This window comes from Procambarus clarkii, chromosome 47, assembly GCF_040958095.1.
Source record: "Procambarus clarkii isolate CNS0578487 chromosome 47, FALCON_Pclarkii_2.0, whole genome shotgun sequence".
NCBI lineage: Eukaryota > Metazoa > Arthropoda > Malacostraca > Decapoda > Cambaridae > Procambarus > Procambarus clarkii.
The window spans coordinates 20,711,094-20,737,143 of record NC_091196.1 but is presented as its reverse complement, the minus strand read 5'-3'; the positions used below and the strand labels follow the sequence as shown (position 1 = coordinate 20,737,143).

Below are 26,050 nucleotides of genomic sequence, written 5' to 3'. Positions count from 1 at the left end.
ACAGCGTTCGAGATTCACAGTTCATGGATCCGGGTTTGATTCCCGGTCGAGACAGAAACAAATGGCTAGTTTCTTGCACCTTGGTGCCTCTGTTCACCTTGCAATAAATAGGTACCTGGGAATCAGACAGCTGTTGCGGGCTGCATCCTGGGGAGGTGTGTGTGTGTGTGTGTAATAAATATATGTAGTAGATATGATAGATAAAATAGGTCGGGAGTCAGAACATTAAACAACCGACTGTTTGAAAGGCGGGGTCCAAGAGCTAGCAGCTCGATCCTGCAGGCACAAATAGTCAATATAAATAGTAAAACACAGACAAGCACGCGAGCAAAAATAAATCGCATGTGACAAAAAATTATTACCATACACAATAAGCAGGAAATCCGGCGCGGAAACTCTGTTAGTGTGTTTGTTTGTAGGTATTGTTGTTGTTGTTGCTGTTGTTGCTTAGCAAGGATCAAGGCTGTAGGTGTTGATTTATATATATATATATATATATATATATATATATATATATATATATATATATATATATATATATATATATATATATATATATATAATGTTTCATTATACATTTATTGAAAGTAAATTTCAAGTGTTTTGTAAGGTAAAAACCATGTGATGTTGTACATATAAATAGAATAGTAAATATTCGGTTGTTAGTGAACCGAAAAGATGTCCTGTCCACCATTAAATACGATATATCATTTAACCAGTAATATTAATAGTAAATCCCCGTACCGTTTAAGAAAATGTTTATAGAATTTTGGACTTTTTTTTTAAATGCATGTTTGTTTCTTTTGATTCATAAAGTGAGCGCAATAGTGTGGGTGTGTCCGAGAAAGTTGTTTTGGTCGATAGTGTCATGAAAATCTCGATTTAAATATAAACTAAAAAAAAAAGTTTCCACGCGGAGCAGGAAATGTCCTCTTCTTTTAAATTATATAATTGTTGCATCCCCCCATTTTGTTCCCGTCGGTAGATCGATACGAAATTGAAATTGAAATCAGTTTATTGAGGTAAAATACACACAAAGGGATGAGGTAGCTCAAGCTATTCTCACCCCGTTCAGTACATCGTGTTAATAAATACATAGACAAAAAGTTACCTCCCCGGCGGGGAATCGAACCCCGATCTCCTGCGTGACTGGCGGGGATACTCACCTCTATACTACCGAGGAATGATTAATACGAGTGATGGAGAGCCATGCAGTGCATAGTCAAGTATGAATAAAAGAGCCTACATAGCCACAAATAAATTTAAAACCAGTCACATACATAGCCAAAACACCTTCATAGTCAAAACACTGCTGAAACCGGTCATGCGCACAGCCAAAATCAAATTCAGTAATATGCAGGTACAAGCATAGTAAATATTATGGTAATTCTAAGTTTCTCCGCCATAAGAAAATTTAAATCTGCAGAGGTAAGAGCGCATGATGATGAAATATTTATTTATTTTATTTGTTGTAACTCTTTGTAACTATGTGTAGAGGTACATCGTACATATATCGACGTAATGGGCAATTAGATAGTAGAGTTTGCTACTATTCACTTCATAGAGTCTGGAGAAAATTAAACTACAAACCACCCTTAAATATTCCTAGGCCTAGTATATATATATATATATATATATATATATATATATATATATATATATATATATATATATATATATATATATATATATATATATATATATTAGAGCTCAGATAGTGTATTAGACCCTAGGTTGGTTAGGCTACGTTTTATTAGCAACATAAATACAACAAAATTTCCGGTTTGTCCAAAATATGTCGTACCAATTTCTACTTTCTAATTGTCCATCTAATTGTAATTTATATATATATATATACTACAGTTCACCTCGCTACTATAAGTAGTATCTAAAGAGAAGGATAGACCGCTTGAGTGAACTGCAATCATCAATACCTTAAACCTAAACTTATACCCTGTTAAGCTATTAAAAAAATAATGATCCCTCAGTGCAGGAGTGAAACATAATTTCAGCTGGACAACCTTCACATAGTCCAGGACTGCTGTAAACTCAGTGGAAATTCACCTGAGACTTGACTTTAATAGTTCAGAACTAAAGTATACTTACTGGTTGTTCAGTAAGTAGTTGTGATGGCTTTAATAAATTCCAGAGGTTGACAGGCCTTAATAAATTCCAGAGGTTGAGGCATAATGGCATCTTCAAGAGTTGCCACGACGAAGAGAAAGGAATGACAACACTAAACGGGACATTTAAGATGTCTACCATGAGACGTCAGAAGATGGATAATGAGGCAACCGCTTATCACACTGTTCTGCCAGGCTGTTGTTGTTGTTCCAACCTTTGCTGTTCAGGGCACGCGCGCCACAACACACCTGGGTCAAGGCTTAAATAATGGGACCTGGCTTCAACACCTTACATGTGCGTACCAGTAACAGCAGCAGTAATGATCCCAGTAGCTTGTTTGGACCACATTTATGCAATATATAATTTTTATTAGCTGTTACAATAGCCGGAAGTAGAGTATTAACAGTCTGGGTAATGTTATCTACAAAACTTATTTCTGGTTATGGCCAGGAGAGGGTGTGGCTAGGGGAGCGTGTGGCTAGGGGAGAGTGTGGCTAGGGGAGAGTGTGGCTAGGGGAGAGTGTGGCTAGGGAAGGGTGTGGCTAAGGAAGGGTAGTGGCTAGGATATGCCATGGGGTAGAGATCGGGATATTGAAGGGAGAGAGCAGTAGCCTCATCATAATTTGAGAAATCCCGTTGATAAATATCGACGTCTCATCTGGAGTGATTTGGCAAGTTGCTGGACGAGTGGTGATGCCCCAGTGAAGGGTGGGGGTTGTGGGGCCCCAGTGAAGGGTGGGGTGATGGTGCCCCAGTGAAGGGGGGTTGATGGTGCCCCAGTGAAGGGTGGGGTGGTGGAGTAACATTTTGGCACTCCCCCTACAAGCTCATGCAATTACCAAGTGTCAGCAGTTCGTTGAAACACTGCTTGGGGACTCTGCTATTGAGAATACTCCTGGTGGTGGTCTTACAGTTATATTATGGTATATTTCTCTCTCGACATACTTCTGGAGTGGCGCGCACATCCATATTCAGGTAGCAGCACCTAGTGGACCTCATCTACATGCCGCCTCGCCTCCACCTGGGGCAGGTTTGATTATTCGCAAGTTTTGTGTGTGATTCTGGTGCAGTCTTGTTAAAAACATCTTATGAAATAAATTCAATTTGATATATGTAAAACACACAACCCATGGTTACACTAGAAGGTACAGTGGGTTTTGTAGGTACAGAGTTTGGGGAGTAAATGGTAAGAGTTTTTAGTAAGTAAAGTAAGTAAATTTTATTCAGGAAAGTACATATATAGCTGATTTACAGACATAATGTTGGATTTATAGATAGAGCTAGTACATACGATACCTAAAGCCACTAGTACGCATAGCGTTTCGGGCAAATTTGTCCGCGGGTGCTTCTCTCAGCTGCAGAATTACAGTAGCCTCAGAAGCCTCGGGAGGGTAGGCTGTTTCAGGTCTCATTTCCCTGGCTCCTGACTTCATGAATTTGCACTTGTAGGAGTTCAACTCTAAATACCACTTGTCCGACGATAACGTCAGTAGTTCCAGATGGTGGTGCAGTTTCTTAGTCATTATATGGTCTTATCTTCCTCATCGTCTTGATGTTCTCCCCGCGAACATCACACATTTGTTGATGTGTTATGTGATGTGTTACATCATAGGACACTATGATAGAACCTATTTTCCATAATGTTGGTCCGTATAAATTTGACGTCCTTTCATAGGCCTACATATTTTTTCTCATGTTAAAATTCTTATAATTGACGAATGAAGAGGTATATGCACCTGGTTGATGGGGTTCTGGGAGTTCTTCTACTCCCCAAGACCGGCCCGAGGCCAGGCTTGACTTGTGAGAGCTTGATCCAACAGGCTGTTGCTTAGAGAGCAAACACCGGGTGTGGAGCAGGGACACCTTGAGACGTCTTACCACGTTGACAGTCTTCCTTTATATATGAGAAATAATATTTGATCTTAAGGAGTTAAGGAGCATAAAGAGACGTCAGATGTAGGCTCCTTGTGGCAGGTTGTCAGCTGACAAGAACTGTTGACCTTATGATGTCAACAACCACGACTGTTCTCGGGACCACACGGATACCTGGGGCTAGATTCACGAAAGCACTTACGCAAACACTTACGAACCTGTGCATCTTTTCTCAATCTTTGGCGGCTTTGTTTACAATTATTAAACAGTTAATGAGTTCCGAAGCACTAGGAAGCTGTTTATAACAATAACAACAGTTGAATGGGAAGTTTTCATGCTTGTAAACTGTTTAATAAATATAACCAAAGCCGTCAAATATTGAGGAAAGATGTACACGTTCGTAAGTGCTTGCGTAAGTGCTTTCGTGAATCTGGCCCCTGTTTTGTTTTACTGTAATTAAAATGTAAATTAGGTAATTGGTCCGGTTTGTTATTTGTTTCGTTTGGAAGTTATATTATTAATGTATAATTAACTGTTATTAGATGACACGTTCTTCTGGCAGCAGTTTAATAAACTAGCAAGTGCTTTGAAAGGGAAATGAGAAAAGTTAAAAATAATTATTGTGTGTATAACAGAACAAGTTTTTTTTTCAGATATATCAAAGGATAGAGGTTAGATTGGGTCAGTTCCAAATAAATCGGGCAATTAATAATGACAGAAATTGATGGTATATTAAAGTTACTTTCTTTCTGTATTTACTAGAGAAGAGCTCGATATTAAGCTTGAGAGTTGAGCAGGGGGCTGCACGATCATTTTAATACCAATTAATACGGTATTTCAGCCAACTGAATGTGAACTAACTTCTTGGCAACTCTAGGCATTAGTGAGTCATACAACATCAAAGTTTTAAACCACGTACTACAGTGAAAATCTTCATTGAGACAAAGCGATATGGTGAAACTCTGTGCATGTCATTATAACACGGGGTCTCAGAAGCCAATAGAGATATATAGAAGCGCCGGAAATCGTTGAAGGGGACATGTATGCAGAGTAGACGGAAGTGAAGGGTGGACAGACCCGGACCACCCTTCTGGAGAAGATCCTGCAACTCAAATCACTCCCGTCTCTCCATACGCAGACACTACACCTTCTGCAGCCCACCAGCAGGCTGCTCACACGCCCCTCTGCCTCTGTACTGTCAAGTAAGTCAATAATTATCAACGTACAGCACCACCTGCGCAAAGGTTCATAGCACCGTCCACGGTCAAGCTCAACACCGCTACTGTTTAAGTTCCACATGTTGTTTTAGATTTATCTACTCAGAACGAGATGTAGCACAGGCTATGGTGAGCCCGTAATTGAGTTCGGTTATTCACGATAACCTTGTTACTGTGATATTTGGGTCAGGGTTTTAAATGGAGGTGGGGTTTCCTCCTTTTCTCCCGTTTCTTTTCCGCTTCTGTTTTTAGTCTTGTTTTAATAACATTAACTTGGTGGCGGATATAGAGGCACAGTGTTCACTAGTGTGTCCCATAAAGACTAACGTCCTGCATGTTCTTGTTGTTTTAGATTCAGCTACTGGGAACAAAAAGTTCCAAGTAGCACGGGCTATGGTGAGCCCGTAGTGGACTTACCTGACACAGGAGCGGTGCTGTAACTGTGACGTCCCGCAACTAACCACTCTTAATGTAGTTTTGTGCCACCACCTCACCAGTCCCACCACCACCACCACCACACCTATCCTACCACCACCACACCTGTCCCACCACCACCACACTTGTCCTACAACCACCACATCTGTCCCACCACCACCACACCTGTCCCACCACCACCACGCCTGTCCTACAACCACCACACCTGTCCCACCACCACCACACCTGTCCCACCACCACCACGCCTGTCCTACCACCACCACACCTGTCCCACTACCACCTCACCTGTCCCACCACCACCACACCTGTCCTACCACCACCACACCTGTCCCACCACCACCACACCTGTCCCACCACAACCACACCTGTCCTACCACCACCACACCTGTCCTATTGCCGTTCCTGCTGACACAACTACACCTATCTCAATACAGACGATGAATCACAATAACGTGGCTGAATATATAATGACTAAACCACACACACTAGAAGATAAAGAGACGACGACGTTTCGGCCCATCTTGGTAAACCACACACACTAGAAGATAAAGAGACGACGACGTTTCGGCCCATCTTGGACCATTATCAAGTCGATTATGTTAATGTGATAACAGTCGTCTTGATAATGATCCCCGACGGATCGAAACGTCGTCGTCGCCTCATCTTCTGGGGTGTGGCTTAGTCTCTACATCTGTTCATGCCACAACCGCAATTTTCTCAGCTGTGTAAGACAGAATATGCTCTGATTAATGTTCATTATTGTAACTTTATTATTTTATTAAATTGTACGTGAGCGCTCAAATAAATGGCTTGATAAAAAAACTTACATTTCCATCGTGAAAGCGAGACTTTGTGTTGAGGTCGTCTGTGACCTCGTCAGTACGGCAATAGGCACTTCAAGTACGAAAGGTGTTATACACCTGCATAACACCTTACGTACTGCATGACACCTTACGTACAGGTGTTATACAGGTGAAGTAAACACAATTGTGCCTTTTCCACTTAATAGAATCATTGGATGAGAAGGTTATGTCAAGCAATATGTGTTTACAGACTGGATTTTGAAGAAGAACTGGTCATGTACAGGTGAAATACAGTTGGTGTTTTTCGGTTTGGTGTTGGGCATTAGGCCTATCAACCTCTGGGTTTACACATTGTGTACTCGACATTTGGGTTTTGAGAAAGCTGCCAGATACGTCTATATCCCAGGCGTTGAACATTATTAGGTCACATCACATTAGCTTACTGACCAACCAGCAAATCTATATAATTTATAATTATAATATAATTTAGTCCTAAACATAGTCCAGGTTTACAGTAAACTCTCAGTGTGTATACTCCGTGATACATAGTGAGAGGGAAAGTGTATACACCTGTGATAGATAGAAGGAAAGAGGCATCTGTTTATATCTATCAACAACATCTTCTGTGGAAGAATTTTATGGGAAACTTAAATATATTTAAAACGTTTTCTTGACTGTTGAAAATGGGGGGATACTAATTTTGGTCTGTAACAAAGCGTGATTTTACTAAAGTTTTAGACAGTCATCCATTCCTCTTTTTCTCTATCAATAACATCGTTGATGATGAGGGGAAACGAGCCTATTAAAGGTTAGATAACACTGTTAGAGTGACATATAGTTGAAGTTGATTACCTACAGTGTTAAGGACGTACATTAAACAAATATTTTAATTTGAAATGTGATAATAATCAGAATTGTAGTGTTGAAGGAAAGTATAAGTGTGCTACTTATACTTATAAGTATAAGTGTGCTCTTAGAAATTGTGCTACTTTTTTCCCGTCATTTTCAAAGTACTGCGCTAGATCAGCTATCTCGCACATAACGAATATATATTCATAGAAGTGTACCCAGCTCCTCGGTGTATACACACTAAATGTTCACTTTAGTTCTAAATTATATTCAGGACTAACGTTTATACTTGCTGGCTGGTCAGTAAGCTCTCGTAGTGGACTCGAGTCTCTATGCTGAGAGACCTTAATTGAGCCCAACTCTCCACCAATCTCGTCCGAGAGCAGCAAGCACTTCTCTCAGTTAATGGCAACATTTCATTTTGTTTATCTCATAAATACGTAAAACTTCAATTTCATTTACATTAGTTCATTACAAAACATGCCCACAACACGAACACTGACTTAGTACATGTCAACACGCCTGTGCAACATTTAAACCGTCGGAGAGAGAGATAGAGATATAGCCGGGGAGGATTAACTAGGCACTAGTCCTTAACTAAACGCCTCGCTTCACTCAGCAACGATTTAGTACCTCGTTAAACGGTTGGCGGGTCGCATTTCAGGAAAATTAGTGGATAGGGCTTTCCATGATGAGATCGGAAAGCTCTCGGCCTGCTAACGGGAGTCATGAGTCGACTGTTCCCGTACCCACCTGTGTGTGTGTCAAGAAAAACCCCGCCCTATGACCCATCATACCCACAGCTAAACCCTGAACATTCCATCACACCGCGAGAGCCTGGCCTACGCTGTTCCTCCCTGAAGACACAAATACCTGGCAATGAGCGTCACCTCGACACACATGTGGCTCTCTCAGCCAGCCCCAAGGCCCTCCACTATTCTGGTTTGTCCTTGGGGAAAGTTATACCGTTTACCGACAATTTCCAGCTGAGTAGTGTAGGAATTATGGTTTCTATCAGTTTTCAATTAGGCTACAGTTTCAATTAGGCTGCAATTTCAATTAGGCTCCAGTTTCAATTAGGCTCCAGTTTCAATTAGGCTCCAGTTTCAGTTATGGTATGGTTTCAGTTAGGTTATGGTTGTGATCAGTCTATGGTTTCAATGAAGTTTTAATTCAGGCATCTTTCCCGTTTTTCATTCTCAACCTCAAACTCATTTTTTTTTTTTGGAAAAGTGCCACTAAATGAAGGTTTGCCACTAGATATCGAAGCATTTTTTGCGTTGTTACTGATCCTTTTGCGCCGATAAATAAAATGAAGAGACAAAGCAAACACATGTCAACATTTTTCTGTATTGAGAACAAAGTGGCCGCTCTTCGTGAACGTTCCAGTATTAAACAAATTTTAATTGAAATTGAAATTGAAATAAGTTTATTGAGGTAAAATACACACAAAGGGATGAGGTAGCTCAAGCTATTCTCACCCCGTTCAGTACATCGTGTTAATACATATATAGACACACATCACAAACAATAAACTTATTACCGAACATTCTGAGAGATAAACATATACATTTCCTCCTTTACACAAGTAAAATTTTAATTTGTGCAACTTAAATTACCGCTTTATTACAATTTATATCGAACAAGATACAATAACCCGATAACATAGCAGGCAGGTGGGCCTCCCACGGCCTCCCACGGTGGGAGTTTGTGTTGGCTTGTCCAGTAAGGAGGTAGCTACAGGGCGGGGTGGACACCTTGACCCGGGTGACTGATGAGTGAGAACAGGGGTCCAGCGGCGACGATAACGATGTCTCTCGTTGTACGACAATCGCTGGGGGGGAGCCCGGGCTTCAGGGTCCTCCGCCGCAGCTCCGCGTCTGGACACTTCCGGATGGTTTACCTCTAAAGACCCGTCGGCGGCCGCTGCCGGCGACCACTCTTAGGTTCTTTTTGTACAATAACAATTCGGCTCACTTGAACTTCATATAATGATGATATATTATCATCGAAATTTGTTACGGGTTATTCACGTCCGTGCCACCTCTTGGGTGGCTTAATCTCCATCAATCCATCAATCAATCAATCAATCTGATCTTTGGTCGTTGGCACAGCAAGATTAATTGATGGAGATTAAGCCACTCAAGAGATGGTACGGGCATGAGAATTTTTTTTTGGAGTGAATGTGATCTGTGGTTCGAGAAAGGATATACTTGTGTGCTGAGTTCGCATTTAAATCGTCAGTCCTTACTCAATGGCTGCTATCGCGCGGGAGGATATACTGCTTGACAGTATTTATGAGGGTGTCCAGCTGCTGGATGACAGAGATAGCACCGCTCCTGTGCCAGGTAACTCCACTACGGGCTCACCATAGCCCGTGCTACTTGCAACTTGTTCCGAGTAGCTGAATCTATAACAACAACAACCTGCTGGATGACGCCTTTTTTTACCAGAAGAGCGGCAGTGTTGATGGCTTCGGGCTGGTTACTGCAAGATTCAGCGACTCTTCAAGCTCTTCTAAGGTCGTTGGTTGCTTCACATTCCAGGAGATAATGAAGTAGTGACTTTTCGCATAGCAAGAAGTTGTTTTAGATTCAGCTACTGGGAACAAGATGTACATGTATCACGGGCCAGTAAATAGCAAGTTGTTTTAGATTCAGCTACTGGGAACCAAAAGTTCCAAGTAGCACGGGCTATGGTGAGCTTGTAGTGGACTTACCAAGCACAGGAGCGGGGCAAGTAGCACGGGCTATGGCGGCCCGTAGTGGACTTACCAAGCACAGGAGCTGGGCTGTATGCTTTGGGTTAATGTCCTGTTGTTATTCTCCGTCAGGTTGAGTGTCGGATTAAAATTAATCTTATCGATGGTGAGAGCCATTAAGACCTCAGCTGACTTGATAAACAACCTTCAAGCATACTTTAGTCCTGACATAAGCAATATCGCAATATATTTATACTAAAAAATGAATACTTTCGTCTAGAATTGCAATCTGATAGTAACTGAAAACAAAGCGGAAACTCCATATGTTCTTGCCCCTATTACCTAAGGTTTGGTCATGACCGGGCCAGCGGGAGTTGAGTTAGTGATCGGACGTACAGACAGCGTGCCAACTTGTGTCATATACTAATTATTTTGTCATTGGTCATTCTATACGTGTTGTCTCACTCATACGCAATGAACACCAAGTTAGCAGTGTTCCGCAATGGTGCCAGAGATGATCTAGCAAGAAGCTTTTGACAATATTCCAACGAGTCTAATTTTTAATTCGAGTCTTATAAGAGTCTGTTGTCGTATCAGTTTATTTATAGGGAACGTTGAGGCTGAGGGAAACCTGATTGGTAGTGGGGGGTGATGGTGGTGGTGGTGGGGGGGGGGGGGTAATGGTGGTGGGGGGTAATGGTGGTGGTGGGGGTGGGGGTGTGATGGTGGTGGGGGTCAGAGAGAGAGGGGAGGGGCAGAGCAGTCATAACCAGCCAGCCTGCTGTACATTCGAAGGTCAGGGAAAACAAATAACAGCACATCCTAAAGATTTTCATCGAGTGTGTGACTGGGGTCGTTTAGTTTTTGTTGTTTGAGGGTCACGCTAAAGATTACCAGAACATGTAGTAATGGTCGTAAAACAGCCGTGATCCCGACTCCCGGAATGACTACACCCCCAACATCATTTCCTCAAGTCATAAAGGTAATTGAGAGAGTTCACGCGGTGATAACTTCCGTGTCTGCTCTGCCAGTTGTAGCGTACATGAACTCAGAATGCAACACGATGCGCACAATACGACAACGTTGAGTGACGAGGGCGCAGGTCTAGGCTCAGTTCAAAAGTGACCCCCCCTGGCCTTGAGCAAAATTTTTTTCGACAATTTCTTGGTTGTATATTTTATCCAGCCAAGATATACATGTTGAACTTGTCCAGACCCCAGTATTCTGACACTATTGTTTTAGTCAGCTACTGGGAACAAAACGGTCCACGTAGCACGGGATATGGTGAGCCCGAAGTGGGACTTGTTGCATACACTCACAATGTTGTAGCCTAGACCTTACCTGCTCAAGGTTACGATCTTCAGATCGATTGCTGCTGCGTGTTGACGCTAGCAGTCACGTCCAGGCGGTGATGGGACACCTCACTCCTCAATAACCGTCTCTCGTCTGAATAAAGACATTTTATAAGCACGGGCTTATTAGTTATTAGAAGTTACAAATAACTTCCTTGTTGTTATAATAAAAAGATCTTATGATATTAGCGAATGTCTGGGATGAGTGTTTACGATGCCTGGCAGCAGTGTTTCATTATGTAAAGTGCTCGTAACTGTGGTTCCTGTGGTCGACGGCACGAGTTTACCGTGATAAACTCGTGATAAGTAATGTCACGCTTTATTTAGCTGGTCGGGAAGTACCAGCTTGCCGTAATAGGTGGTATTAGCTGAGATTTACTGAGTCCGACAGTGTGGTGTAGCATGAGGTTAGTTGGGAAATTTGTGGACCTGCGTGGGGACTCCCCGGTACATGTCGCTGGTAACTGGAAAAGACTGGTCTGGCTGCCCCATATCATGAACTGTGATATAAGGTGTCTATCAAGATGTCATATGAAGTTTAGTCCGGGAAATAACTGCGGTGTTAACTGTGGTGTTAACTTGATATACGTGATTGAAGCGTAAGAAACCTTGCAGTATAAAGTGGGCTCGTGCTAGCTCTCTTTCAAAATAATATGTCTATAAGAGAGAGACTTACTTTCTGTCTGTCTGTCTGTCTGAGTGTTGTAGACCTAGGACAATGCAGGATTAATGATGATTTATCGGGAGTGTCAGAGGCAGGTAGGGGTCGTCCCAGTGCAGATCAGAAGGGATGCAGTGCCCCAAAGCCCTTCCTTTATGATATCTCTGAATGTGAAATGGTCTGTCCTCAGTACATAGACTTTCCCATTAGTTCAACGTAATAGTACAGTATTGTGAGGATCAGGTTGGGTTACCGTTACCTGTGGCAGGTGGCTGCAGGTGACGGATCTCTCAATCCTGAGCACTCCAGTTGCAAACTCTGTGAGCAGGAACTGCGGCATGATCTCCCACACTACATCACCGAATGTCCAGTTATCAGACCATTCAGACCCCTTGGCATGAGGTACCTGGAGCTTTGCAATTACTTTATTCACTCTCGTGTTCTTGAAGATATCCTCATAATGCACCCAAAATTTACCAGTGCAGGCTACTGAATATATGACTCTGTATGACTAACCATCCTGCGAGACGGGGACTTTTAATATCACTGCTATCTTATTCACGCTTATGATCATGATATCCATAATGTACCCAGAGTCTGCCAGTGCAGACTACTTATCACATGCCTCTGTATGACTAACCATCCTGTGTGATGGGGATTTTAGCATCACGTAGCTAGTTTTCTTGACACTGTACTCCCCCTTCATATAGTCTAGGGTAGGTAAACAAATGCACATGTACCTATATGTGTTAATACACACACACAAAAAAGTATTGTGAATACCATCCTGTGAAATGGGGATTTTAGTATCATTTCTATTTTATTCACTCTCGTGTTTTTAATATCCTCATAATGCATACAGAGTTTGCCAGTACAGACTACTGATCACATGGACCCTGAATGACTAACCATCCTGTGTGATGGGGATTATTACCGTCACGTAGCCAGTGTGTGTCACTCTTGACACACTCTGTACACCCCTTCATATAGTATAGGGGGTAGCCTTATAAAGGCAGATGTACCGAAATGGGATAATACAAAAAGTGATTTCAGATATCAACTGAATTGACTAGAAGGTGGAAGTATAAGAGGGAGGGAGAATGGGACTGTGGAAGAGAGAGACAGAGACAAAGAGCCCGGCACCACCGGGTACCCCCTATATATATATATATATATATATATATATATATATATATATATATATATATATATATATGTATGTATATATATATATATATATATATATATATATATATATATATATATATATATATATATATATATATATATATATGCGAACAAGCCTGAGTGGTCCCCAGGACAATATGCAACTGAAAACTCACACCCCAGAAGTGACTCGAACCCATAGTAAAGAATGAGGTGATTTGGTAAAATGCTATGCCCAAGATTACTATCCGAGTGCCGGCGGTGGGGTGGTTCAAATAGCCTCGGCTATCACCTCATTATGTCCGGTCATGATGGTCAAGTGGATTAAGGCGTCTTGTACATACCAGTTGCGTTGCTCCTGGGAGTATGGGTTCGAGTCACTTCTGGGGTGTGAGTTTTCAGTTTATATATATATATATATATATATATATATATATATATATATATATATTATATATATATATATATATATATATATATATATATATATATATAATCAAAGTTAAGCACATTTATCGTTCCTGCTGTCATTGTTTATCACTCATCTGGCCTCCCCATCCACTCCCTCCCCCCCCCCCCCATCACTCCCCCACGCCTCTCCCCTGTACTCGAGGACAAGCAAGTTCATTAACATATAAGGTAAGTCTAAAGGTTAGGCCAGCGAACCTTCTTGTAAACGCTGGCCTGTGTTGGAACGTGCAGCTGGCTCCATTGAAACGTGTAGCAGATCTGTTTTATGAATGTACAAATGGCCCGTCTAGGAACGTGCTGTAACACGCAAGATATTTCCCATTTAAATGTAGTTTGCTATATTTATAAATGTCAACACAAACACCATTATTGTTTTGTTATATTTAGCCTCTGTAAACACCTTTCGATCCTACTGTGTAGTTATATGGCACGTTACGGGGGCTGTTAATCGGACGACGTTATCAACAAATACCAAAATTAAATAAAAGGGGGGTTGGGGGAATCGGGGAAGGACGAATATAGTTACACATGAATGTGATAAATTATATAAATATATCATTTCGTTTTGCCCGAAACGCTGTGCGTACTAGTGGCTTTACAAGATTGTAAACACAATGCTATATTCCCGCACAAACCCAATGTACCTTCTTGTATATATATAATATATATATATATATATATATATATATATATATATATATATATATATATATATATATATATATATATATATAATATATGTAAGCATTATAGAAAATGGTGTTGGAGCGGCCGCCGGCCGTTTTCTGTGATAGAGAGGAACGGTGTTACCGCGGGCGGGCGCGAGATGGCAGCAGCATCACCACCACCTGGGTTTGTTTACGTGTGTGTGTGTGTGACACTTGTTTGAATGGTGCGCCTGGTACATGGGGGATGCTTTGTATAGTCTCGCTCTGAGGGCATATATGGAGAATGGCGACCTCGGACGGTGATAATAGTTCAGCTAATCTGAGCTTCAAGTTCAGGCGAGGCTCTAGCGATTCCCGAGAGTCGTTTTATATGGATCTGGACCGCGGCATTGACTCTGACATCGAGGAGGTGTCGAGCAAGCCCACCACCTCCTTTGTGAACTCTGTAGCTGTGGTGACTGTGGATTATGATAACGACGCTCTGATTGAACTCAAAGAAAGGAAACTTCTAGTCAAAAGGTCAGTAGTGATTATGCAATTATTCCGGACTTGAATTGCAATACTCGTCTGTAATTTGGTTGGTAAATATCTGTGGTACAGCACTAGCTGTATATTGTAGAAGATTGTAAGTAAATATGAGCATATATAGCTAGCATATATATGCTAGCTGTATATGTAATCATTTCGTATATTAATCATTTCACTATAATAATTTCGTATATTACATTATCCGTAGTTGAGTACAGTAAACTGCTATGATCTTCATACTGGATCATTACAAGGAATTACATTGTTTAACTCTACCTTGCACCATATTTACCTCTTGAATGCTTGATCGATTGTATACAACTGTGTGTGAAATAGTACATGTTTCACGAGTTTAGTATCGATTTTTACGTTACTCTCTTGTAGGCGTCTTTCCTGTGACATAAGTAAACTGATGTTCCCTCCTTTAATTAAATTCTCTCCCCATTAAAACCTTATATATGTAGATGAAGGTACACTGGGCTGTCAGTATAGATTTGGGTAATTACAACAGCGACTGCTCTTTCCCCTAGTGACCACTGTTACTAATGGCCGTTATATGGAACCGGTTTATACACGCTCTCATTTGAAGCATTATCGCACATAAGACATATTTCTTGGGGGCTAGCATCCAATAGTATTTTGACCACTGTTGATTGGCGAAGTTATATTTATTCACCTGGTATGAGGGTATTACTGCCGAGAGGATAATTGAAATTGAAATAAGTTTATTAAGGTAAAATACACACAAGGGATGAGGTAGCTCAAGCTATTCTCACCCCGTTCAGTACATCGTGTTAATACATACATAGACACACATCACAAGCAATAAACGTATTACCGAACATTCTGAGAGATAAACATATACATTTCCTCCTTTACACAAGTAGTATGGTATCAAACGTACACACAAATACTTTTATGACCTAGGTATACTAGCCGAGAGGATGGCGTTCTTGATGTAGGGAGTGGCACGACGTCGGGGTGTGGGGGTTTGGGGAACCTGGGTATGGAGGACGGGGGCGTGCCGACATTAACGTCTTGGGAATTTGTGTGGCTGTGGTAGAGGGGCACACCTCTCGCCCTCGCTGCCAATAGTCCTCCCCGAAACGCTATGCGTGTTAGTGGCTTTGCAAGAGCACCAATGTTATGTGCTCTCACAAACCCAATGTACCTTCTTGTGTATAAATAAATTAACAACATGAAATAAAAATATAACTCTTCCCTCAAACATCATCCTATAACTTACCACTTTCTACGCTTTGCGTATTAGTGCCTTTCTTAAATATATATACTTTCTATCAATAAACTGCCGTATCAAGTTATGTATATTTTTTAAATAAAAGTTATTTGTAACCCATCGACACCGTCAATTACCTTAAGCCTTGTACCACCAATAACCTAACATTGCTATCGATTGTAAGCTAACAACGTTCTATAATCAGCTATAACTATCGCCGAAGTCAGCTTTACCCGAGGCACGCCTACGTTACTTATAAACTATGTAGACGGCATTGGTGGTATGTTGTTCCCTCTAGTGTGCCAACCAGCATCCGTCTCCCATGACAGGTCGACGGGGGATATGGGAACGTTGCTATTCACTTGTAAAGCCTCGCATTTCACCAACTCTTCGCTGATAAACCATTTGTTTACTTCTTACAGGTTACCATAATGCTATCTGTGAATTACAGTGAACCTTAAACCAGTTTTAAAAGTACGTTATTAAAGATGTATGTCAAAATAGGCTAAAATAGGCAGCGAATCAAAGGAGGAAAAATCACTAACAAGCACCCAGCCTAGGCTATGGGGGATCAGGTTTCATGGGCTGTGTTGGTTTCCTCAGGCCGGATGCCGGTTACCCTTTTTTTCTTTCACCGCTCCTAAAAGTCTTGCGTTTTTCCGCCCGTGTGCGTATTTAGCAGAGACTGGTGCATTGTCACCCGATGGTTGACAGTGAGTTTATTAAAACCTTCGCGAGAGAAATTAAAAGGGTATAATTGCTGGGCACGTGATGGGGGGGGGCGCTTGTTGTTGAAGGCTTTCCACCGTCGGGACCTAGCGTGGAGACTGGTGTTAAAACAACATGTGGGAAGGATGGAGAGAGGCGGCTTATAGGTACCTTACTCTGGGTAGATCTAGAGTCTACTTCCTGACAAACTTGTATGTGTGTGCGTCTCGACATTTGGTATTGTAATTTAGAATGTATGTGGGAGCAATTTAAAATATTGTAAATATTTTTTTGCTTGTTTCTGGTGTATTGATTTAATTGTTTGAATATGAGTGTTCTTAAATAATAGTTTGTAGAACCGAGCTTCAGCTTCTGGCCCCTGTCTTTCCAACTATCGGGCGTTGAATGCAGGATCCCCTCCCATGTTGGAATCTGTGGAAATGAACGAGCAGATGTGCTGGCTACTGAAGGAGACCATATTGAATATATCATACCCAAGACTCTTAAAAATTAGAGGTATCATCAGGCAATATCACCGCGACAAGGTTACTGAGGAAAGGAGGATAGAAGAACAAATCAGTGAATTTGTACGCTGGTACAATGTGCAATGTGGTTGCAGCTGGCAATCCCAATCATTATGGTCCCAGTTGTCTGGGTACAAGTGACAGGATGAACAACCCAGCGGGTTTTCTTCCTATTGAGGAGTGTTGTACATGCTGCTATGGCGGTATGGCCACACGATGAGTGGCGCTGCCCAATAAACTCGCCCCTCGGTGCAAAATTAAAAAAAAATATGGCCGAAGAGGAGGTGGCCGCGGTAGAGAATCAGTAATAACAAGAATCCGTCTTGGATACAAATATCCATGGAGATTCGGAATGGAAACAACAGTTTACCAGAGGAATTGCCGAATCTGTAGTGAGAGTGATGGACACCGCCTTGACCACTACCTGAAAGAATGTGAACATCTAAGAGTCACTAGAAATGTGTAGAATAATAAACCCCACATTGTTTGAGCTAGGAAAATACTGTTTGTCAAATATAGATACTGTTCTTAAAAGATTCCCCCGTTTTGCACCCGCAAGATAACGTAAGATTTTAAGGGTTGACGAATGTTAGTCTTCTTGTTTAATAAGCTGTTCACTTGAGACAGTTAAGCAAGTCCCAGCTGTGTCTGGGTACAAGTGACAGGATGAACAACCCAGCGGGTTTTCTTCCTATTGGGGAGTGTTGTACAAGCTGCAATGGCGGTATGTCCACAGGATGAGAGGAAATGTAGATGTTTATCTCTCAGAATGTTTGGTAATATGTTTATTGTTTGTGATGTGTGTATATGTATGTATTAACACGATGTACTGAACGGGGTGAGAATAGCTTGAGCTACCTCATCCCTTTGTGTGTATTTTACCTCAATTAACTTATTTAAATTTCAATTTCAATTTCACAGGATGAGTGGTGCTGCCCAATAAACTCGCCCCTCAGGGCAAAATTTAAATTTTAAATCGTAGTACAGTTGGTTTCGTCCTCGATTCACAATATGGGATTCCGGATTCCATTCCCGGCCAGGACAGAAATAGCAAGTCTCCTTTCACCTAATGTTTCTCTTCATCTAGCAGTAAATAGGTGCCTGGGAGTTACGCAGCTGTTGTGGGGTTCCTGGGAAAGGTCAGTATTTCGACCTTGGCAGCAGGGGTGAGGGTGAGGGGAATCAACAGTTTCTGGAGCAGTGCTGCCATGTCTGTGGAGCAGAGTGCTGCCTTGTGTCTGTGGAGCAGCGTGCTGCCTTGTGTCTGTGGATCAGCGTGCTGCCTTGTGTCTGTGGAGCAGAGTGCTGCCTTGTGTCTGTGGAGCAGAGTGTTGCCTTGTAACTGTGTTAGCGGCGCCCAGTCATGTCAGGGGAGGGGAGGGAGGTGTGTGCTAGGAGCTGGGGTGAAGGCAGGTGATGCTAGGCTAGTGTTGGCGATGCCTAGCCAGGCCAGGTGTGGGGCGTGTGTGCTGGGTGGAGGGGTCAGTCCCAGCGGAAGATGTTAATTTGTTTGAGAGTTAGTGAGTGAGTTGTGTGCATGCTTGTGTGAGCGTGGGGGTTTGTCTCTTACTTGTGAAGGTTGGGCCTCGACTCTTGGGTACCGCCGTACCATACCGGCGGTACCCGTTTAATTCTAGTACTGTAGCCGTTTCTCATACCATCTCTGGAGATTGTTTAGTTCTTAATGTATTGCAGTACTCCTCAGTTCTGATTTGTTACTGTTGTTGCTACGTTATTGCTGTTGCTACGTTATTGCTGTTGCTACGTTATTGCTGTTGCTACGTTATTGCTGTTGCTACTGTTGCTACGTTATTGCTGTTGCTACTGTTGCTACGTGATTGCTGTTGCTACTGTTGCTACGTTATTGCTGTTGCTACTATTGCTACGTTATTGCTGTTGCTACTATTGCTACGTTATTGCTGTTGCTACGTTATTGCTGTTGCTACTGTTGCTACGTTATTGCTGTTGCTGTGATGTTGCTACGTTATTAGTGTTGCTACTATTGCTACGTAATTGCTGTTGCTACGTTATTCATGTTGCAATGTTATTGCTGTTGCTGCGTAACTGTTACTGTAACTTAGGGCGCCTGACAGCTGGGTGGACAGCGCTTCGGATTCGTAGTCTTGAGGTTCCGGGTTCAGTCCCCGGTGGAGCCGGAGACAAATGGGCAAAATGTTTATTTCACCCTGATACCCCTATTACCTAGCAGTAAATAGGTACCTGGGAGTTAGACAACTGCTACGGGCTGCTTCCTGGGGGTGTGTAACAAAGAGGAGGCCTGGTCGAGGACCGGGCCGCGGGGACGCTAAGCCCCGAAATCATCTCAAAATAACCTCAAGATAACGTATAGGGTTACGGTGTCAGCCGGCGTCCACTAGACTCATCTTTTTGTTTTACAACTCTGCTTGATTTTTGTGTATTTATATTTTGTTTTGTTACTGAATAACTTCAGTCTTTCCTAGAATTTACCTGGAGGGAGTTTCGGGACTTGTTGTACTTCCCGAGCCCTGCCTGGGGCCAGCAGCCCGTCCTCCAAACAAAGACCCAAAAGTGATTCCATGCACCCGCCAAACCCGTTGTTTATGAATGAAAAACGGTTTACACACGACTCACAACTGATGACGTTCGAACACTAGTCAAGTGTGGCCTGGGGCCGGGCTTGGGGAGTAGAAGAACTCCCAGAATCCCATCAACCAGGTATCAACCAGGTATCACTTTCGGAACAAGTGCTTCATTGACGAATTTTGTTCGAACCACAACACTGTAAATGCTTCACCCACGTACTACAAATACAAATAATCGCCAACTAGACCTAAACACCTAACCTACCCCTAACCTATGCCTATATATGCGCAATATGCTAATATATTATCATATTAATTTATATTTGAGGAAATTTCCGTTTTGAATAAACAGCATGTTATTTTAAATTTATGAATGCGTCTGTGGGGTCGACCGTTGGATGTAATGGACTTGAGTCAAGGCAGCCCGTCCTCCAAACAAAGATCCAAAAGTGATTCCATGCACCCGCCAAACCCCCTGTTTATGAATGAAAAGCGGTTTACACACGACTCACAACTGCTGACGTTTGAACATATCCGGAACAAGTGCTTCACTGACGAATTTTGTTCGAATCACAACGCTGTAAATGCTTCACCCACGTACTACAAATACAAATAATCGCCAACAGAACCTAAACACCTAACCTAACCTATCCTATGCCTATATATACACAATATGCAAATATATTATAATATTAATTTATACTTGAGAAAATTCCCGTTTTGAATGAACAGCATGTTAAAATTTATGAATGCGTCTGTGGGGTTGACCACTGTATGTAATGGACTTGAGTCGAGGACGGGTTGGTCAAGGACGGGTTGAAATGCTTCAACCACGTACTAAAAATACAAATAATCGCCAACAGAACCTAAATACCTAACCTATGCCTATATGCACAATATGCTAATATATTATAATATTAACTTATATATCAGAAAATTCCCATTTTGAATGAACAGCATGTAAAAATTTATGAATCTGTGGGGGTCGACCGCTGAGTCGAGGACGGGTTGCAGTCGGCGTGTTTCTGTGTTGTCCCATTTTCTCTAGCCTCAACTTTGTGGTTCGTGGGGGTAACTTAGATTATTCCATCCATCTTATAGTCTCTTCTTTCTTCCTCTCCTCCTTCTTTCTTCTTCCTCTTCTCTCTACGCCTTCCCCCGTCTCCCTTTAATTGATAAAAAAATTAATATTTTTTTTTATTAATCCTGGGATTAACATAATGTAACTCCTGGGATTAACCTATTCTAACTCCTGGGATTAACCTAATGTAACTCCTGGGATTAACCTATTCTAACTCCTGGGATTAACCTAATGTAACTCCTGGGATTAACCTATTCTAACTCCTGGGATTAACCTATTCTAACTCCTGGTATTAACCTATTCTAACTCCTGGGATTAACCTATTCTAACTCCTGGGATTAACCTATTCTAACTCCTGGGATTAACCTAATCTAACTCCTGGTATTAACTTATTCTAACTCTGGGATTAACCTAATCTAACTCCTGGGATTAACCTAATGTAACTCCTTGGATTAACCTAATCTAACTCCTGGTATTAACCTATTCTAACTCCTGGGATTAACCTAATGTAACTCCTGGGATTAACCTAATCTAACTCCTGGGAGTAACCTATTCTAACTCCTGGGATTAACCTAATCTCACTCCTGGGATTAACCTCGTCATCCTTTTCTGTACACTTTCATGTGAGTTTATATAATTTTGTTTTTTTTAGTACTGAGATCAAAATTGAACAGCATGATATAAATGGTGTATAAGAAGAGGAGGATAAAGCTGAAGAATAATATAGGATGTTTTATTGGACATCCTATATTATTAGTTCTAAAAGTGACGCTTCTAGAACTACCTCCCAGTTAACTGTTCGCCTTACTCCGTACATTAATGCATTGATGTATTGGCTTGAGATCCCTGCTAGTTTTTTTTTTTTGAGATATATACAAGAGTTGTTACATTCTTGTACAGCCACTAGTACGCGTAGCGTTTCGGGCAGGTCCCTGGAATACGATGCCCCGCCGCGAAGAATCGTTTTTTCATCCAAGTACACATTTTACTGTTGCGTTAAACAGAGGCTACAGTTAAGGAATTGCGTCCAGTAAATCCTCCAGTTATGGTCACGCAAGATATTTTTCACATTCAGACATCGTAAGTTGAACATTGTCCAGCTGATACTTGGTTTGGTTGCTTTTGTTCATTTGTTATGGACCTAATACCTATCTCGTGGGCGGTAGTTCGCGCCCCAGTACCCATCTGGTGGGCGGTAGTGAACCCCCCAGTACCCATCCCGTGGGCGGTAGTGCACCCCCCAGTACCCATCCCGTGGGCGGTAGTGCACCCCCCAGTACCCATCCCGTGGGCGGTAGTGAACCCCCCAGTACCCATCCCGTGGGCGGTAGTGCACCCCCAGTACCCATCCCGTGGGCGGTAGTGCATCTCCCCTACCCCCAGTACCCATCTGGTGGGCGGTAGTGCATCTCCCCCACCCCAGTACCCATCTGGTGGGCGGTAGTGAACCCCCCAGTACCCATCCCGTGGGCGGTAGTGAACCCCCCAGTACCCATCCCGTGGGCGGTAGTGAACCCCCCAGTACCCATCCCGTGGGCGGTAGTGCACCCCCCAGTACCCATCCCGTGGGCGGTAGTGAACCCCCCAGTACCCATCCCGTGGGCGGTAGTGCACCCCCAGTACCCATCCCGTGGGCGGTAGTGCATCTCCCCTACCCCCAGTACCCATCTGGTGGGCGGTAGTGCATCTCCCCCACCCCAGTACCCATACCGTGGGCGGTAGTGACCCCCCCAGTACCCATCCCGTGGGCGGTAGTGACCCCCCCCCCCAGTACCCATCCCGTGGGCGGTAGTGAACCCCCCAGTACCCATACCGTGGGGGGTAGTGCACCCCCCCAGTACCCATAACGTGGGCGGTAGTGAACCCCCAGTACCCATAACGTGGGCGGTAGTGAACCCCCAGTACCCATACCGTGGGCGGTAGTGCACCCCCAGTACCCATACTGTGGGGCGGTAATGGGGAAAAAGTTAGAGACGCACATAATGGCGCAGGAATCTTATGAATGTGGTTACGCAGTTTAGAGTATATCAGTAGTCCTTTTATATCACAAGTGGTTCAAGAAGTGACTCGCAACAGTTTCTATACGGGGACCATTTACATGGTGTGGTGGGCCAGTCACACGGTTACTAATCATGCTCTACACACCCATTCAGTGGGCGGCAGCTGTGAGGAGTTGGCAGTCATGTGCTTGCACCTCCTACAGTCACCAAACTCTGGGTATTTAGCTAGAATTTCTGATAGTACATCATTTATCATTACATTGGCTCGGAAGCCTACATTTGTCAGCATAGGATTGCATCTACCAGTGTTTCTCCGGCTTTAAAACCCCCATCTAGATCGTCTGGCAGCGATTTTGATTCCATCTGTGTTATTTCTCTTCTGATTTTTTAATCGTTGCTCATCTCTCTATCTCTGTGTCTCCCATCCCTCGAATTCTACTCCTCCTGCTCTTCCATTCCCCCTTACTATTTCCTCTTCTCTTTGTCCCCTGGTATTTATCCCAGTAATTTCCCCCCTGGATGGTTTTCAGTGTGTAATCCGTTTGGAAAGCTGGGTACCTTTCACTGCTCCTGGAATGGTGTGAGAGCCCGGTATTGTTTATAGATCATCGCAACCAGGATTTTATTTTCACCATTTTACTTTTTGTCGTTGCCAAGTGGACAGACAGAGGTTTGTTTCTTGATACGCACGTATGGTCCTTGTGGTTTTGTTGGTGGAGAGGGGGAGTCCAGGGTCGCTGTGTTGGGGTGTAGTGCAGGCCAACTGATTACTTCTCATCTTGCAATCAATATTCAAACTTAATGGCTGCAGTCATCGTTGTTTAATTCGTTTTTTCTTGTTGTTTCAAGTGTTGTGAAGCTAGTGTAATGTGATGCGTGTGTGTATATGAGGCAGTAGGTGGTCTTGGACAGGATGGGGATGATTATGTGCCCTTGTGGTGGCGTGGGAGGCCCCTGCAGGTGTGGAGTGGCGGCCCTCAGTGTGCCGCCGAGGGCCCCAGCGCAGGCCGTGATCAAGGTGTCTCCTCCAGCAGTAGCCAGTGAACTTCGCTCACTCCTTGCCAGTTACTTCGTGCAGTCATCATCCTGTGAGGCTCCCACTTTGTCTCCAAGCTATTTCCGCTTCATGTTTCCCATATTCCTGCGGTGTGTTAGGTGGTGAGCGAGTTAATGTGGTGCCTGTGAGGGGTGAAGGTGGTGAGGGTGACTCGAAGTGGTTACCACTTGAATATGTGGCCTTATCTTCACTATGATGCTGTTTAGTACCGCGGGTTTGGTACTGCATCCGGGCGGGTCATCCGGCGCCGTGTTCTGTCAAGAACACGATTCCCTAATCGAACTTGGGTCCTCTCGCTTGCGAAGCGAATTTGTTAACCATTATGCCACAAGATGCCCAACACCAGAGATGTATCTGGAACGGGTGTGATGGTGGCGGCTGAATTTATCTGTACGAAACAATGACAGGATCAGGATGAGGCTTCCCACCCACTTTTTTGTTTCAGAAATTACATTTTTAAATGATAGACCGGAGCAATATAGGTTTTAAGTGTGCGTTTATTTCAAATAGTTTGATTTAGATTACTTGAATGTCATTCGGGTTTAGATAAATTTTACAGGAACGGGATTGGCTCACCCCGCGTTGTGTAGAGCACAGCGGTGCCTGGAGACTGATTGTTAGATAATTGTATACATGTGCAACGATTAATCTCTGAATGTGCTTCTTCTCTTTTTTTTCGCCCTATTCTTCATCCTTTTACGCCTTACTCTTCGCCTATTTCTATTTGTATGTACCTGATCTCCCTAATGGTATAAATCCAATACGCCAGGACTGTCCTATCAAGCTCACCATAGCCCGTGCTACTTGCCCCGCTCCTGTGCCAGGTAAGTTACGGGCTCACCATAGCCCGTGCTACTTGCCCCGCACCTGTGCCAGGTAAGTTACGGGCTCACCATAGCCCGTGCTACTTGCCCCGCACCTGTGCCAGGTAAGTTACGGGCTCACCATAGCCCGTGCTACTTGGAACTTGTTCCGAGTAGCTGAATCTGTAACAACAACAGACTGTCCTATAATCGACACAGCCCCGCTCCTGTGCCAGGAAAGTCCACAACGGGCTCACCATAGCCCGTGCTACTTGGAACTTTTTGTTCCAAGTAGCTGAATCTAAAACAACAACAACAACGACTGTCCTATTACGGGCTCGCCATAGCCCGTGCTACATGGACTTTTCCTTCTGAGTAGCTAAATCTAAAACAACAACAACGACCGTCCTATTTATGGGCTATTCATGTCCGTGCCACCTCTTAGGTGACTTAATCTTCATCAATCAACTGTCCTATTTACTTGAGAATGAACCATGTAGGTTCGAAACGTTGTGTAAATTTATAATAAGTGTAATACAGTTATTTCTTTTAGTTTATCTCGAACAAAGATGATATTTGGAGAAAATCTCTTCCATTTAAACCAAAATGCAAGAGCACTGGTCAGAGGGATAGAAGCCCTAAACAAGAAAATAATCGATACAGAATATACAATCATATTAAATGAAACATGTCTGAATTAAAACCTGCTGCCAATATAAACATATATATATATATATATATATATATATGTCGTACCTAGTAGCCAGAACTCACTTTTTGGCCTACTATTCGAGGCCCGATTTGCCTAATAAGCCAAGTTTTCCTGAATTAATATATTTTTTCTAATTTTTTTCTTATGAAATGATAAAGCTACCCATTTCATTATGTATGAGGTCAATTTTTTTTTATTGTAGTTAAAATTAACGTAGATATATGACCGAACCTAACCAACCCTACCTAACCTAACCGAACTTATCTTTATAGGTTAGGTTTGGTTAGGTAGCCGAAAAAGTTAGGTTAGGTTAGGTTAGGTAGGTTAGGTAGTCGAAAAACAATTAATTCATGAAAACTTGGCTTATTAGGCAAATCGGGCCTTGCATAGTAGGCTGAGAAGTGCGTTCTGGCTACTAGGTACGACATATATATATATATATATATATATATATATATATATATATATATATATATATATATATATATATATAAAATGTGTGTATATCATGAAGAA

General features: G+C 42.7%; 1 protein-coding gene across 8 annotated transcripts in view; it reads left to right on the top strand.

The window, feature by feature from the left end:
• Window positions 1–26,050, top strand: part of LOC123762940 (uncharacterized) — a 155,000-nt gene that overhangs the window by 23,348 nt on the left and 105,602 nt on the right. For 6 of the 8 annotated variants that reach the window (XM_045749753.2, XM_045749749.2, XM_045749752.2 and 3 more), the window contains exon 1: window positions 23,933–24,050. The exons of 1 other annotated variant lie outside the window; for it this stretch is intronic. The gene's annotated coding sequence lies outside the window, so the exon portion shown is untranslated. Of the gene's footprint in view, window positions 1–4,868; window positions 5,199–23,932; window positions 24,051–26,050 lie in introns of those variants that run through there. One more of the 8 variants, XM_069302070.1, reaches the window with a different exon arrangement.